This window comes from Cetorhinus maximus, chromosome 23, assembly GCF_964194155.1.
Source record: "Cetorhinus maximus chromosome 23, sCetMax3.hap1.1, whole genome shotgun sequence".
Taxonomy (NCBI): domain Eukaryota; kingdom Metazoa; phylum Chordata; class Chondrichthyes; order Lamniformes; family Cetorhinidae; genus Cetorhinus; species Cetorhinus maximus.
The window spans coordinates 53996781-54013986 of NC_135901.1; the positions used below are offsets into that span (position 1 = coordinate 53996781).

At 44.0% G+C, this 17206-nt stretch overlaps 1 protein-coding gene and 3 non-coding genes across 4 annotated transcripts in view; 2 read left to right on the plus strand and 2 right to left on the minus strand.

The window, feature by feature from the left end:
• The window catches only part of LOC144698562 (uncharacterized), a 1040782-nt gene that overhangs the window by 342938 nt on the left and 680638 nt on the right, over window positions 1-17206 (plus strand). The window lies entirely within an intron of this gene.
• Window positions 5873-5946, plus strand: trnan-guu (transfer RNA asparagine (anticodon GUU)). Its single transcript has one exon. It is a non-coding gene; the product is annotated as a tRNA-Asn (tRNA).
• Window positions 8837-8909, minus strand: trnat-agu (transfer RNA threonine (anticodon AGU)). Its single transcript has one exon. It is a non-coding gene; the product is annotated as a tRNA-Thr (tRNA).
• Window positions 14047-14128, minus strand: trnas-uga (transfer RNA serine (anticodon UGA)). Its single transcript has one exon. It is a non-coding gene; the product is annotated as a tRNA-Ser (tRNA).

Here is a 17206-nt window from a genome sequence, read left to right on the forward strand (position 1 = left end):
TTGAAATGAACTATTTTTAAAATTTCCATAACTGTAAAAAATTAGGAAACCAACTCCTCACGTCATTGAGTCAGGGAAACTTTGTTAATTTTCCCATTAATTTTAACAGACTGCAGAAGCTCCTACGCCTCTTTCAATATTGCTTTTCTCAACTCAGAGTTTTCAAAGCGAATTGGGCAAAGACTTGAAAGGGAGAGAATAAAATTAGGGTTATGGATAGAGATAAAGAAATTCAGATTAATTAGAAAATTCTTTGTACAAAACTGATGTAGATCCGTTGGGCCAAAATACCTCTTACTGTGTTGTACCATTTGATGATGACATTGTTGATCAGTCTGTCTCCAGCATTCCTAATGAGAACAGCCGAATTCCATTTCTTCAAAACAAAGACCCAAAATGCTGCTGCATGACGTCACAGCATAACATTTCAGTGAAGCCCATTGAGCTTTGCGGCTATCTCCTGTTTCTGCAGTGCAGAGGTTGTCACATTTGCCTAACTCATGATAAAAACCCTGGTTCAAGACTGCACAGAACCATTATCTAAATCTGCAGATTCACGTATGTTGAAGACATTATCTTACAGCCATGTGGCCTGGTCACTGTTTATCCTTCAACCAAACACACATGATCTGCTCATTGTGACTGGTTAATCAGGAGTGACTTTTGTCCCAGTCGGAACAGCAGGAAGAAAAATCTCTCCCATTCCCACCCACATTTTGTACCCTCATCCCTTTAGTCAGTTTCTTTCTCATGCCCTGTAACCTATCACACTCCTTCCCTTTTGTCCTTTCACCCCCCCTCCCTCCGCCTCTGGACTTGTTTTCCACCTGTTACACCCCTGACTTTTCCAGCTCTGATAAAAGATCAACAAACTGGAAGGTAAACTCTGTTTCTCACTCCACAGACACTGCCAGGCCTACTTTCACTTGATAAGCAATCCCTGCTCATTGTGACAGTTCACACAGCGGAAGGGGAAAGGTTTTCCCTGGCCAGAAATTGAACCTGGGCTGCGGCAGTGAAAGCACCAAATTCAAAGCAGTAAATTCTCCACCTTCTGTTGAAGCGGAGGCAGTTTCCACTTATAAACCCAGCAACTTTGATATTAACAAAGCAGGATGGAAAAAGAATCAGTTTGACCGTTGACACTGTCGGAGGAATGGAGTGCTGGGGCTCACCCATGAAAGCAGCAAAGTTTAAAATCAATGTCGCCCATCAAGCAGCTCGAACTCACAACCGACAGGTCCAGTGTCATTCACTCTGCCAAGTGATGATGTGTGCATCCACTAGCTCTGGTCTCCAACGCGCAGAAAGACAAATATGTTCCATCTGGAGCCTCAGTTTGTTCTGAATTTCAAAGTGTAGAAGGTAATCGACCTACAAAAGCCCCAAGGTTGCACTGTATTCCTTTCAATCATCAATAACATCATTCAACATAGAACCACAGAATTATAGGAATGTTACAGTGAAGAAGGAGACCATTCAGCCCATCATGTCTTCGCCAGCCAAAAAAGAGGAAAAAGAAACCAGCCGGTCATTATATTCTCACTTTCTGGCACGTGGTCTGTAGCCTTGCAGGTTACAGCATTTCAGGTGTTGATCCAGGTACTTTTAAATACTTTCAGCGTTTCAGCCTCAATCACAAACTTAGGCAGTGAATTCCAGACGCCCTCCACTCTCTGGATGAAAATGTTTTTCCATCTTAATTTTGCATTCACGGGATGTGGGCTTCACTAGCTGGGCCAGTATTTATTGCCCGTCCCTAGTTGCACTTGAGAAGTTGGTGGTGAGCGGCCTTCTTGAACCACTGCAGTCCATGTGGTATGGATACACTAACAGTGCTGTTAGGGAGGTAATTCCAGGATTCTGACCTAGCGATAGTGAAGGAACAGCGATATATTTCCAAGTCAGGATGGTGAGTAACTTGGAGGAGAACTTCCAGGTGGTGGTGTTTCCATCTATCTGCTGCCCTTGTCCTTCTAGGTGGTAATGGTCGTGGGTTTGGAAATTGCTGTCGAAGGATCTTTGGTGAATTGCCGCAGTGCATCTTGTAGATGGTACACACTGCTGCTACAGTGCATCGGTGCTGGAAGGAAAGAATGTTTGTGGATGTTGTGCCAATCAAGGGGGCTGTTTTGTCCTGGACAGTGTCAAGCTTCGTGAGTGTTGTTGGAGATGCACTCATTCAGGTAAATGGGAAGCAGTCTATCATACCACTGACCTGTGACTTGCAAAGAAAACTGGACTCGGTCTCACCTATTTCCGGTCACCCCACAATTTATATCGCTCCTCCTCATTCTTCCCATCAAACTGAAGCACTGCAGACATCGGCTTTCCCCAGCGCATCCTGAGGGATTTACTGAAGAGACCGAAAGAAAGCGAATTAGCTGGAATTCTGACAGCGGTGCGATTTGAATATAATTTAAATCCAGTTTCTCAAACCACTCAACCACACTTACCACAGCGAATGTCCCTTTAACCATTGCTTTGAGTGCGACCAGCCCTGAATTAGAACAGAACAACTGGAGCAGGAATGGAACCATTTTGCCCCTCGAGCCCCCCATAGTATTGGAGAATCAGAGACAAGGTTACATTTGGCCCTGGCCTGAGGAACGTAGGAGTAATGAACAGGAGGAGGCCATTCAACACTTCCAGCCTGCTCCAGCATTCAATCAGATCATGGCTGATCCGGTTCTGATCTCAACTCCACTTTCATACTCCCCCACCAGAGACCCCTCCGCCCCCACCACCGTGCTTCCCCCCACTCCTGCCCCCGGCATAAGCCTTGATTCCCATGTCCATCAAAAATCTGTCTAATTCTGCCTTGAATAAATTCAGTGACCCAGCCTCCACTGCTTTCTGGGGAAAATAATTCCACAGGCCAACGACCCTTTGAGAGAGAAAAAAATCTCCTCATCTCCGTCTGAAAAGGGAGAACTTTTACCCTTATGGAAACTAACTGACCTGGTCCCACTCCCCCGCCTTTTCCCCAGAGACCTGCATTTTCTGTCCAATTCTCTTTTGAAATCCGGGATTGAATCTGCCTCCCCCACACTCTCAGATAGTGCATTCCAGATCCTAACCACTCGCTGTGTAACAGAGAAACCCCTTTAGAATTGTACAATTTATTTGATGTTGCCTCTCCTCATTCTCCTGACCAACATGAATCGCTTCACAGTTCCCTCGAGCAAATTTCAGTATTGTTTTTACAGTTTTCACGAGGAATCCCTGCCATTGTATCAGTTAGCAGAGCGGAAAAAAACGGGGATTGAATCTAGGCTGGGGTGGATGAAAGCACTAAAGCTTTCCGACTTCCAGTGAAGCCGAAGGCAGTTTACACTCGCACAGTAGCAACTGTGACACTAACAAAGAGGATGGAGAAGGACTCAGTTTGAGCGGTGACACTGCCGGAGGAATGGGGAGCTGGGATTCACCCATCACAGCAGCAAAGTTTAAAAAACGGCGCTGTCCAGCCTGGGGCTTGAGCCCACGACCCTAAAATTAAGAACCGTCTGCTCTACTGACTAAGCCATGCATGATGCGGTTGTTTCACGTGCTTCCAACCCAACTGGAAATCAAAGAGTGAGAATGAAAAAGGAAGAGAAGTGAGGGGTTTTGTAGATCCCACAGGAAAGAGACTCCAGGATCAGTTCATTGTGACAGTTCACACAGCAACAAGAAAACAACATTCCTTGAGGAGGGCCAAAACCGGGCGGCAGGAGTGGGAGCGCCGAATAATAGCACGTTTAGCTCAAACACAGAAGACTTGTTCAACCAATAACAGTATCGAATGTGTTAGACATGAACACGAAGTGAACAGTGAGGTGAAATAGTGCCACAAACTGCGGATGTACAGCTTCCAATTTCCAAAACCCACCAAGGAATCAATGCGGCTCCTCTGAAACTTTCAAGGCAAATATTGATCCTTTATAAGGTTCCGTTCCCAGAACTATACACAGTCCTCCAGGTGTGACCTAACCAGGGCCTTGTATAGCTGTAGCAAACCTTTCCCTCTTTTCTATAACAGCCTCTGTAACAGGTTGAACAGCAAGAGGAATTAGATTGTCCATATCGACAGGGGAAAATAAGGAGATGCTTGGTCAGAATAAAATTCCTTTGCAAATTCCATTTGAAATGAACTTCATTTTTTTTTTGAAAGCTGTTTAAGAAACCCCAGCCTAAGCCTTCATGTCATTGGGTCAGGGGAACTTTGTTAATGTTCACACACTGAGCATGGACACGGCAGAAGCTCCTGCACCTCTTTCAATATTGTTTTTCTTCACTCAGAGTTTTCAAAAAGGAATTCGAAAATGAATTGAAAGTGTCAAACATCATGGTTATGTAGAAAGAAAACGAAATTGAGACTAATTGGAAAGAACATTGTAAAAAGTTGTTATTGATTAGAAGGGCTGAATGGTCTCCTCACGTGCTATGTCATTTTATGATAACATTATCAGATTAATTTGACGACAGCATTTCTAAATCTGCCACCTGAATTCCATTTCCGTAAATCAAAGACCCAAAGTGCTGCTGCAGGACCTCACAGTTTAATATGATGTGTAGGTGCCTCTGGCTCTGTCAGGTATTGTTCTGTAGTGGAGTGGTTATCACATGTGAAAGGTCCCCGCTTTGAAACTGGGCAGAAATATGATCAAAATATGTTAATTTAATGGGAAGCAAATATCCAAAACTACACGTTTGATGCTAAATATTAAGGGAATACAGTGTCTCACAGCCACGTGTCCTGTTCATCCGTCAGTCAACGTCACAAAAACACATCATCCGCTCATGATGACGTTGCTGGTTGTGAGAGTTTGCTGAGCGCTAATTGGCTGCCGCGTTTTCTATATCACAACAATGGCGACACTTCAAAATGTCCTTCATTGCCTGGAAAGCGCTCTGAGACGCCCGCTGGTCGGGAAAAGCGCTATAAGCATTGACCAGAAGGCAGGGCTGGAAGGTACTATATTCAGCAAACGTGATTGAACAGATTGTGGTAATTTTTCTGCCCGATTTCGAACCACTTGTTAGGCAAACGTAATAACCACTACACTAAATGCAAGTCTGTCTTTCTTTAATTATCTTAAATTCCAGTCCTCTGGCTAGTGACCCCCGTCAGTGGAAACAGTCTCTCCCTATCTGCTCCATCAAACCGCCCCATCCCCGTTGCCCCCCACCCCCATCATTTTGAGCCGCTCCATGAATTCTCCATTTAACCGACATTGCTCTAAAGAGAACAAGCCCGGTCTCTATAATCTCTCCACAAAACTGAATTTCCTCATCCCTGGACAAGATGCAAGGCGGAGGATTGAGACGAGATTTTGGAAAATATTGTCAGTTGGCAGGTAGGAAAATGGAGAAGGAACCAAACCAGAAAACCCAGTCTCCAGCTTTGTGAATCTTTAGAAACTCTTTGTGAACCGGAATCAGAGGAGAATGAAGGGTGAACTGTTCGACTGACCAGAGACAGTCAAGGCACCTTTCCCTTCTTTAAGACGCTGGAACATTGACTCTGATGTTCTCAGTGAAATTAACTGATCTGAGACTTTGAAAGGATTCTCGTTACTGCACATCAGGAATTCAAACCTAATATCGGCTTCAGGACAATCAGAATACTTGGTAACAGACAAGACAGCGAAAGACTCAAAGAGAGACGGCACCGGTTGTACGAGAGCTGGTTCCCGGTGACATGGATGTGTCTGCAGTGGGTGGGATCAGACTGTTTTCATGTATCCACAATGAATGTCCCACTCTTTTATTTGGGAAGAGTAAAACTGAGAAAGAATAATTGTCACTCCAGTCGCGGCAATCTGAAGCTTTCACTCGCTGAGCCATTGGTTTAGGATATTTTATAGAGGATATGGTACCTCGTCACGTCTCTGTGGCGCAATTGGTCAGCGCGTTCGGCTGTTAACTGAAAGGTTGGTGGTTCGAGACCACTCAGGGACGAAGCTGTCACTGTTTTCTCCCCGTCATTACTCATTAACGCTCTGGTTTGTTTCGGGCCTCTGAAACCACAAGAAAATCCTCCCACCCCCACCCACAAGTTGCAAACTCGGCTCCCACATCAAGCTTTGTTTATGGACATTCATTTCTGATATGACAAAGAAAATGAACGATCATGTACCCCCATCTAATTTAATACAGATCTATGAGGCAATTGGATTGAAACAAACCCATCAATTAGTCGCTCCACGGTAACTGAGACAGGAAAAAGTAGCAATATTCCAGCCCCATACTCTCCAATCACCCGCTGCCAGCAGAAACATATTCTTATTTTGCTGAATGTTATCTTCAGAAATGCTGAAGAGCGAATCTAATGTGGCTGCAAGATGTAGCATTCAGATCACATTCAACAACAAACAGGAATGGGATCGATGCAACTTTTCCACACAGTTGGGTGACAATGTTTTTCACGAGCATCGAATGGAGTAATTTGCACACGCGAAATGAGCGGGGTAACCACAAGGTTACAGAACCATTTCCCTGCCTGGATCCCAATGGAGATGTCTGGAATGTTAAACGGTGACGTCATGCAGCAGCACTTTGGGTCTTTGTTTTGAAGAAATTGAATTCGGCTGTTCTCATTAGAAATGCTGGAGACAGACTGATCAACAATGTCATCATCAAATGGCACAGCGCGGCAAGAGGACCTTCCGCACATTTTATTTATACCAGCTTTTTACAAACATCTTGCCAATTAATCCCAACTTCCTTCTCTCTTTCCATGGATCAGAATTTTCTCCCTTTCAACCATTGCCAAATTCCCCTTTGTAGAAGGAGTTTCTGCAGAATCCATGCACTTTGCCTTAATGAATAGTTCCCTTACCCAATGAAATTAAGAGTTGGACTAGGGTTCCTTCTCCAGTTTTCGATACAAGCATAAGCTATTTATGCAATTCCTTTCATGGTGAACTTTCAAAAGATGTTTATTCTGATCAGACATGTCCTCAGTATTTCCTCAGTCATGATGACTATGAAACTATCATTGATTGCCATACAAACCCATGTGGTTCACCAGTCCTTTAGGGAATTCAATCGGCCGTCCTTACCTGGTCTGACCTGCATGTGACTCCAGACGCACAATGGATGTGGTTGATTCTCAACTGCCCTCTGAAATGCTTTAACAAGTTACACAGTTGAAGGGCAATTCAGGATGGGCAACAAATGCTGGCCAGCGATGCTCATGAAAGAATGAAGATCCATGATGAAGCGCGATACAAAGTGATTTTCTACCATCTCTCCCACTCCCTCATGTTCAATCATTGTATCAGTTGCATCTATCTTTAGGATGACGCTAGTCTTTGGATCACACCGGTCGTCATCTTTCAGTCAGTAATTAACTGTGAATTTGCATTTGTAAACTCATTAATTTCTGTTGTCAACTAAAGAAACTGCTAGTTTTTGTGCCTAGTCAGTTTCATCCCTCTTGATTTTGGAGCGGGGAGGGGGGGGGGGGTTGTTGGGGGCGGGGGGGTGGCTTTTTGCGGCTTGGCGAAGGGCAGATTTAATGTGGCGGTGAGATACTATATTCAATTAATATTCAACAACAAATGTGAATTATGAAACTTTCCCTCACACTTAGATGTGTAAATCTCGATAATGTTTCTACCCATTTCCAGACAGGGGACCTTTTGCGTGTACGTAGTAACCATTGCACTACAGAAACAATGGGCAGAACCACATGGACTGACTTAGAATATCAAACCATGCAGTCTTACTGCACTTCCGAACCCTGTTTTGTGGAAGTACAATTCGGCTGAAAAACATAACCATGCGGCAGAGAAATTGACTTGACATTAGAATCATAAAATGACACAGCACATCAACAGGTTATTCAACACTTCACACACGTGTGAACTATCTTATTGCAATTCGTCTGACTTATTGTCTCTTTCTTACAACCATGCCTTTTGGAGAAAATCAGTCAAAGCCTGGGGAAGTGCCAATGTCACATGGCTGTGAGATAATGTATTCAGCTATTATTTGGCAACAAACGGGAATTGTGCAACTTCTCACAATTAAATGGCTCAATTTTAATAATGTTTCCGTCAGTTTTCGAACCAGCGACCTAGCACATGTGAAGTGAACGTGAAACCACTAATTTTTTCTCTAATCATTTATAGGATATGGACATCGCTGGCCAGGTCACTACACCACAGAAACAAGTTGTGAGAAAAAGCCAAAGGGACTTGTATGGAATGTCAAACTGTGTAGACATGCTGCACTGCAAGATCCTGTTTTACAGGTATTGAATTGGAGTGGGACATTTTGGAATGCTGCAGAGAAATTGATCTAATTGTAAATTTACACAGCTCATTAGGAGGCCTTTCGACCCATCGGGTGTGTGCTTTCTTCCACTTAGTTCCAATGTCATTCTCTTCCTTCATAACCCTGCAGTTTTATTTTCCATTTCAAATAATTGCCCAATTCCCTTTTGAAAACTCTGATTGAAGAAAACCAATATTGAAAGAGGTGCAGGAGCTTCTGCAGTGTCCATGCTCAGTGTGTGAAAATTAACAAAGTTTCCCTGACCCAATTATATGGAGAGTTGTGCTGGGGATTCATATATGGTCTTCGAAATAAAAAGAAATAATTACAATAAAGAGTACTCCTTATTCGATATCTACAATCTAATTCCTCTTGCTGTACAACCTGTTACAGAGGCTGTTATGCAAAAGAGGCTTACTGCAGATACACGAAGCCCTGCTTAGATCGAACCTGGAGGACTGTGTGTAGTTCTGGGAACGGCACCTTTTCAAGGATCAATATTGTTTTGCAGCATTGTCCAACCAATCGCCCATTTTCCCACGGAACTTGGTTTCATCAGCTAAACCACAGGCTCCAGCAAGAGTTGAACTCGCGACCCCTGGTCTACTAGACCAGTGCTCTAACCACTGAGCTATGGAGCCAACTGCTCAATCAAATGCCCGGAAAGTCAACCATATTCAGTGGACGAGGACCAGGATGACATTTCAGGCAGATGACATTTGATAGACCTGGAAATGTCTGAGAGGGAGAACAGGAAGTTAAAAGATGCGACATGAAAGTGGCAGAATTTGATGCGTGTCAGTTACTTTCAGTGATGAATTTCTGCCATGTGTCGCCTTGTCAGTTTCACAGGAGCCGCAGGGATGAAGTTGGTGACATGTGGTTGAAATGAGGAATAATGGGAACTGTAGTCAGCAGGATTCAAACCGACAGGGGGAGACACCAGTGGATTTCAAATCCATCACCTTAAACATTGAGTTATGACCAACAGCTCCTCCGAGTTCAAAGGTGTTCTAATCAAATCAGAGATGGCGAAAAAGTAAGTCACTCGGCCCATCGCGCCTGTGCTGGCTCTTTGGAAGAACAACTCACCCGATTCCACACACTCGAATTTCCCCCGCAGCCATTTATATTTGTATTGCCTCTCCCCGTTCTTCCTGTCAAAATAAAGGAGCATTAAACCAGAATCTCCTCTTGCTCACCTAAAGGAACTTCCTAAAGTGCCTGAAAGGGGGAATGTGACTGAAACTGTGGCAGCGCTGGGATTCGGACTAACTCCTCTTTTCACAAAAAAACAAGTATCAGTTGGAACTCGCTGGGTGACAGCAGAGGTGGCAATTTTTGTTATTTATTTTATTTTGTTTGCTACTGAAGGACCCAGTGACAGCCCGGAACTGTGTGACAATGAATGATGTTCCAGCTAACAGCAATCGCTGTTGTCATTGGCTGAGGAAGTCGTTTGTGTTCGATATAAACATGTAATTTTGTGGGGGAAACGTGTCTCTGGTGAGCGAGGACTGGAATGAGAATAAAAGGCACAGGTAGCACAGATCAGCCGGTTGTGAGGTTTGCAAACAGTTTCTCTGGTGCAGAGGTGATTAGGAATTGGCGCTTTCGCTGCTGCGGTTCTATATATACTTTTTGACATAAACATAATTGATTTATGCAATTGATTTCATAGCGAATTTAAAACAACACATTTTTTCTTATCAAGATACCCTTGCTATTTCTGTGCTGATATCTACAATCTGATTCAATGTGCTCTACAAACGGCAGAGCTGGATTCAGGTTCCAGTCTCTGGCGGAATGGGTCCGAATCCCGCGGCTGCCAAACCTTCAGATGCTTCCCCCTTTCTGGCACTTTAGGAATTCTGTTTGGGTGGACAAGAGGCAACTCCAGTTTAATGCCGGGCGGGTGGCGGGGGGTGGGGAGAGCGTGCGGATTGCGGTCCTTGATTTTGTTTGGAAGAACGGGGAGAGGCAATACAAATACAAATTGCTGTGGGGGAAAGGAGGGTGAGTGGAATTGGTTGAGTTGCTCTTCCAGAGAGCCAGCACGGACACAATGGGCCGAGTGACTTATTTTGTCACCATCTCTGATTTGATATGAGTGTGCATGGACTATGGATGTGCTGTTAGTCGTGTACGAGTGTTTGAAGCGATGGTTTCAAGATCTATCGGGCCTTCCCAATGTAGGTTGCAATCCTGCTGACTGCGGCTCTTATTATTCCCGATTTTAACCAGGTACCAACAGGATTAATTATCAGGTAAATAGAATATAACAAAAACACCCGCGCTTTCTTATTTAAATTAATCTGTATGGATTCACGAAATCTGCAGTCACAAATGGAACAAACTGAGCCAGTTGGTGACATCCTTTCTTTCTGGGTGTTTGTCTCTCCTCAGGCCTCTGTCACTCTCGGTGTATATGTCTGTGTGTGTTCCTCTGTCTGTGTCAATGTAGTTCCGTTCCCCATTTTTCACAATCCATACTTCATTCACCTTAGTTGTGTGGCTTCATATTAAAATCGTAGAGAGAAAATAAAAATAAATTTAAAAGATTGAAGGGGAATTTTTTTCTGTATTTTTTTTGAGTGGAAACTGCTCAGTTACTAAGTGTCTATGTTACAAAGTGGAAGGTGATTGAAATTTTCACCGAGCAACATTTAAACAGACATTCACCGGGTCCTTATGATCGAGTGTTTAAGGAAATGGACGCTGGAGAGAGATAATTTGTAAATACAAATAGCCCAAACTCATATCCCTCGGACATTAGGAACTGGATTTCTTCTCGAAGTTTTTCCACGTGTGACATTTGCAGCTCTGATGTGAAACTTCAACTCTTACTCCTCTGATTCGGGCGGAGCTGTTGTGCGTTTTGGTTTTCAATCAATAAGTAAATCAGGCCTGTTTTAACAGTTTGTACCAGATCAATAAATCTTCATTCTCTGACCAGGAAACGATCCTGAACCGCGGCAGCACAAGGGCCGAATCCTCACCTCTAAATCACGAGGACAGCTGTCTATAAGTCTTGCAACGTGCTTTATCTGAGCCACATTTGTCATTTCTTCAGACAATTTCACCAGAGACAATTTTTTCCTACAGAATTTTGTGTTTAACTAGAACTCAAACGACATCTTCAGCGAATGGCACCCATTCTTTTTAAGGGGTGAGCTCAGTGGAGGATTGGCACCAATAAACTGTCGTTCAACTGATCTGATTCCAAATTCCGTGCCAGAAATAACAAGAAAACCCCCTGAAATTGCTCAGTGTCTTGACTTCAAAAGCGTTGGATAGAATGTAAGAAAGTACATTCCCCAATAGTGTGCAATAAAATGTTGGAATGATAGTGAAAGAAGCAACCGTGATGCTGGAAAAGATAAAATTATAGACAGTTCCAGCAAAGAAAGAGGCCATTCGGCCTGGCGCGCTGCTTTCAAAGGGCAGTTGTGATTGATTAGCCAGGAGTGATATTTGTGTCAGTGTAAACAGTCGGCAGTGAAATCTCCCACATTACCGCGGCAGACATTCATCACAGAAAGCAACTGACACACATCAAGTTCTGGCGCTTTCATGTCACATCTTTTAACTCCCTGTCCTCCCTCTCAGACATCTCCAGCCGATCAAATATAATCCACGTGGAACGTTATCCTGTTCCCCTTTCCATTTATTATGGGGACTTACTGTACCAGGTGGTAGTGTTCCCATCCATCTGCTGCCATTGACCTTCTAAATGGTAGTGGTCGTGGGTTTGGAAAGTGCAGTCGAAGGAGCCTTGATGAGTTCCTACAGTGCATCTTCTAGATGGTACACACTACTGCTACTGTGCGTCGGTGGTGGAGGGAGTGAATGGCGAAGGTGATAGGTGAGGTGTCAACAAGTGGGCTACTTTGTGCTGGATGGTGTCGAGCTGGAGCCAACAGTGTGTTGCTGGAGCCGCGCTCACCCAAGCAAGTGGAGACGTCTGAATTGAGCCTTGTAGGTGCTGGGCGAGTTTGGGGATTCAATAGGTGAATTACTCTCCGCAGCATTCTCCGTGCCCGTCTTACCAAAGAAATAGTTGGTAGGACATGAATTTCTTAACAAGAGCACACAACAGAATATACCACTGACGAATATTTACGGTATTAGGCGATCTGTAGTTACAGTTTGAATAAGAGAGAATAAAAACAAACGGAAACATTCTGGTGAAGATAATTCGTTTATCCTTGTGGAATGATGCAGCATGATTTGTTTTCACACACACATACAGAACAGGCGATGTCTCAAATGTAATTCTGTGGCTGTAATGAAAATGATTATCAGGAGCTGCGCAGAACAAAGAGTCAATGGGAAACCTCTAGTTTTAGGCCAAAGTCAGAGGCCCATTTCGAGCTCGACGTCCACCTTATAGAGACATAGGCTAGTGCAGTAACAACAGAGACAGAGCCTGGTGTGGTAATTACTGAGACAGGACCTAGAGCAATTTAAGCAGAGACATTACTAGCGCAGTAATAATAGAAACAGCATCTAATGTTACTTAAGCAAAGACGGGGACGAGTGCTATATTAACATAGACAAGGACTACTGCTGTAATATCGGAGACGGGTCTAGTGCAGTAGTTACTGATACAGGGCCTGGATCAATATCAAGAGAAATAGGGTAGTCATTACAGGCACAGGACATAGAATAATTGCTTCCTAGAGAGAGTCTAAGGCCGTAATAACCGAGACTGCCTCCAGTGTAAGAGAGACAGACATTATTTCGTGGAGTAAAAACAGAGACAGGGAGAGTGGAATAGAAGCAGAGACAGAGGTACAAAGACAAAGTCTCTGCAAAGGCAGGATCCATTTTAATTAAAAAGGCAGAACAGCTCGAGTGTGATACAGGCTGATACAGAGTCTAATGTAACTTGTTCTGAAATATGGTCTAGCGGAATATAAGTGCAGATATGATTCAGTGTATTATAAGCAGGGCCGCGATCTAGTGGAATAGAAGTGAGACAGTGCAGAGTGCAGTAATAATTGAGACAGGATCTTGTGCAATACGAACCAGTCTAGTGTAGTGATAAGACAGACCGGATCCAGTGTAAGAAAACTGATACAGGGTCTAGTGGAGCTTCACATAATTCAGGGCTCTTTATAATATAAATTGACGCAGTGTCTGGTGAATTAAATACCGGCAAAGGTACGAGATTAATAAAAACAGAGACATGGACAAGTACAGCAATAAGAGAGTAATGGTTTAGGGCAATAACAACAGGAACAGGGAAGTCTGATATGAATGGAAGCATGTATTGGTGCAGCATTAACAGACAGGGTCAAGTTTGATAGAAACGTGGCAGGTTCTACTGGAGTAATAGCTGAGGCAGGGTCTTGTGAAATGCAACGAAAAACATGTTCTAGTTTTCTATAACCAGAGACAAGCTCTAGTGCAGTGCCATCTGGGGCATGGCTTATTGTAACTTTAGCCAAGACCTGCTTCAGTGCAGTCGTGACTGAGATAGTGCCAACGGTATGGTGCCCTAGTCCAGTATAGAAACAACTGAGAGATGACCTTCGCTAATATGATAAGAGACATGTCCTAGTGTAATAGAAATATAAACGGCGTCTAATTTAATCTGAACAGAGACAGTGCCAAGTGCACTAATAATTGAGACAGCGCCTGCTTGATGTGATGTGAACAATCACGGTTTCACTGCCACCTACTGGTCAAACTTTGCTACTGCAGGTGTTGTGAAAATGTCGAATCAATTTACTGTTTCTGATATCAATGGTTAAAATCAGAAATAATGGAAAACGTAGTCGGCAGGATTTGAACCTGCGCGGGGTAACCCCAATGGATTTCAAATCCATCGCCTTAACCACTCGGCCACGACTACAGACCTGGACAGTGAAATATATATATTTCATATATGAAATCATAGAATAGTTACAGCAGAGAAAGAGGGCCTTCTTCCTGCCCTGTCACTGCCACAACCCAACCTTTTCCCCATAACCCTGCAATTTATACTGTCCCTTCTCGTTCTCCCTCCCAAACTGGGAATGAAAGAGTGAGAATGAGAGAGGAAGAGAAGTGATGGGTTTTGTCGATCCCAGGGAAAAAGACTCCGGGGACAGTTCATTGTGACAGTTCACACAGCAACAAGAAAACAACATTCCCTGAGGAGGGCCAGCAGTGGGAGCGTGTTTAGTTCAAACACAGAAGACTTGTTCAGCCAATAACAGCATCGAGTGTCTTAGACATGAACATGAAGTGAGGTGAAACAGTGTAATAGCTTCTTTACCCAGAGAGTGGTGGGAATGTGGAACCCGTTGCCACAGGGAGTGGTTGAAATGAATAGTACAGATACATTTAAGAGGAAACTAGGCAAGTATTTAAGGGAGAAGGGAATAAATAGTTACAATTGTAGATTTAAATGAAGGGAAATTGGAGGAGGCTGAGGTGGATCATAAACCCCGGAGCGGACTGGTTGGACCAAATTCCCATTTCTGTTTCCTCCATCCTGTGAGAATAATACCAGATTCTGCCGCCTCTCCACATGATTGAAATAGCTTATCCCTGACACAGTTCATGTGAATACTGCCCGTAACCTCTCCAAAGACTTGACATCTTTCCCAAAGTGTGAACATAATATTTCAGCTGAGGTTCAATAAATGATTTACAAAGATTCAGCATCATCAGTTTGCTTTTGAACTCCAAGCCTCCATTAATGAAGCCAAGGACCACATGAGCTATTTTTAAAGAAAGCAGAGAGATCAGCTTGCCCTGCTACCTTCGAAGATTTGTGTACACGTCACTCTATCCCTCTACTCAGTTCTCCACCAAACAACCTTTCACAGCCCGTGTGTGTTTTTTTCCTTCACCTCCTCGTTCCGAACACTGTCCATAAGCCTTGCAGAATGTTTCGTCCACTCCAATTTTGCCATTTCCTCGCTTCAGACCCGCTTCACCAGGGATAAGTTTGTCCTACAAAATGGCGCGTTTACTTGGAACAGGAAGGGCTTGTTCAATGGCAATTGTTCAGCCATTGAGGACAACCGTTTCTGGGAGCTGGAACACGAAATCGACAGTGAGGTGAAATAGTCTCACAAGCTGCTCCTGTGTAAATTTCAATTTCCAAAACCCACCAACCTCTTCACTGCGGGTCCTGTAAACCTTACAAGGGAGCACACGGCAGACATTCATCACTGAAAGTAACTGGCACACATCAAATAATAAACAATTTCATGTCGCATCTGTTTCTGCTTCTGTCCCTGCTTCGCCTTCAGCTCCCTCTGCCCATCCAGCTCCCAGGTCAATTAGCTGCTTGATGCAGACACAGTCAGTTCATGAACACAAGCTTTCCCTGGAAAGCAGGGACAGAGAATGGAAGTCTCAAAGCTTCCGGAAGGGATGGGTTTGCAGATGACAGTGTAAAGATAAAACATGATCTATCTTCCTGGTTCTCTCACATGCTGACTACATGAAAAGGACACAAGGGCAATCCACTATTTAAATGTTGCTCAGTGAAAATTTCAATCATCCTCCGCTGTGTAACATTCGGGCACTGAGTCAACAAGCAGTCTCCACTCAAAAATAAACACAAGAAGTGGCAATCATATCTGGCAACATTTAAACCTGTTGTTATTCTCTGTACCATTTACCACGAAGATACATTACAAAAGTGAACAAATTTCGCGATGGTAAAAATGTGTTCACCCATTGGTAAACTGAACCACACTGACACACACAGAGGAGCACAGACAGACATATACACCGAGAGGGACAGAGGTCTGAAGAGAGACAAACACCCATGTCACCAACTTGGCTCAATTTTCTTCCATTTCTGGCGATTTGGTGAATGCTTTCAGATGAACGGAAATGAAAGAGCGCGCAAGTGAAGCGGAAAAAAACGCTGCAGAATTTGGAAGCTTCTGATTTCATTTCACCAGCAATTAGCTGTCGAGACAGCAAAAGGCATGACAAGGAACAGCGAAGTCGGCAGGACTCGAACCTGCGCGTGGAAACCCCAATGGATTACCAAACCCATAGACTTAACTACTCAGCCACGACTACATCAACTGCAGCTATGTGAACGTTGTTGAGCTAAAATTGCAGAAAGGTTACAGTGGGATAAAGCTGGCACTTGGCCTCACCTACTTCCGGTCACCCTGCAATTTTTATCGCCTCTCCTCGTTCTTCCGACCAAAATAAAGCACCGCAGGCGTCAGCTGCCCCGAGCGCATCCCAATGGATTTGTGAAAAAGACAAACTAATTGAAATTTCGATCGCAGTGGGATTTGAACCCACGCTTCATAAGGCACTAAAACCCACGTTTCATAAAACACTACATCCGAATTTCAGGACTTTGGGCCGCTCGGACACACACCGACAGAGCAAACAGAAGCACCGTAACCATTGCCTTGAGTGGTATCAGCGCTGAATTAGACCATAACAAATAGGAGTAGGAATGGAACCATTTTGCCCCTGGAGCCCCGCATAATATCACAGAATGACAGCTAATGTTACACCACAGATAGAGAGCATTCGGCCCGGGTCATTGAAATATGGGATTTAGCAGCAGGAGGAGGCCATTCTGCCCTTTGCGACTGCTCCACCATTCAATAAGCTCATGGCTGATCAGGTTGTGGTCTCAACTCCAATTTCCTGTCTGCCCCCAACCCCCATAACCCCTTCTCGATCAAAAAGCTGTCTAATTCTGCCTTGAATAAATTCAGTGACCTAGCCTCCACTGTCATTTGGGGAAAATATTTCCACAGACTAACCACCGTCGGAGGGGGAAAATATCTCATCATCTCCGTCTGAAAAGGGAGACCTCTTACTCTTCTGGAAACTAACTCACCTGGTTCCACTTCCCCGGAGACCTGCATTTTCTGCCTGATTTTCCTTTGAAATCCGCGACTGAATCTGCCTCGCCCACACTCTCAGATAGTGCATTCCAGATCCTAAATACTCG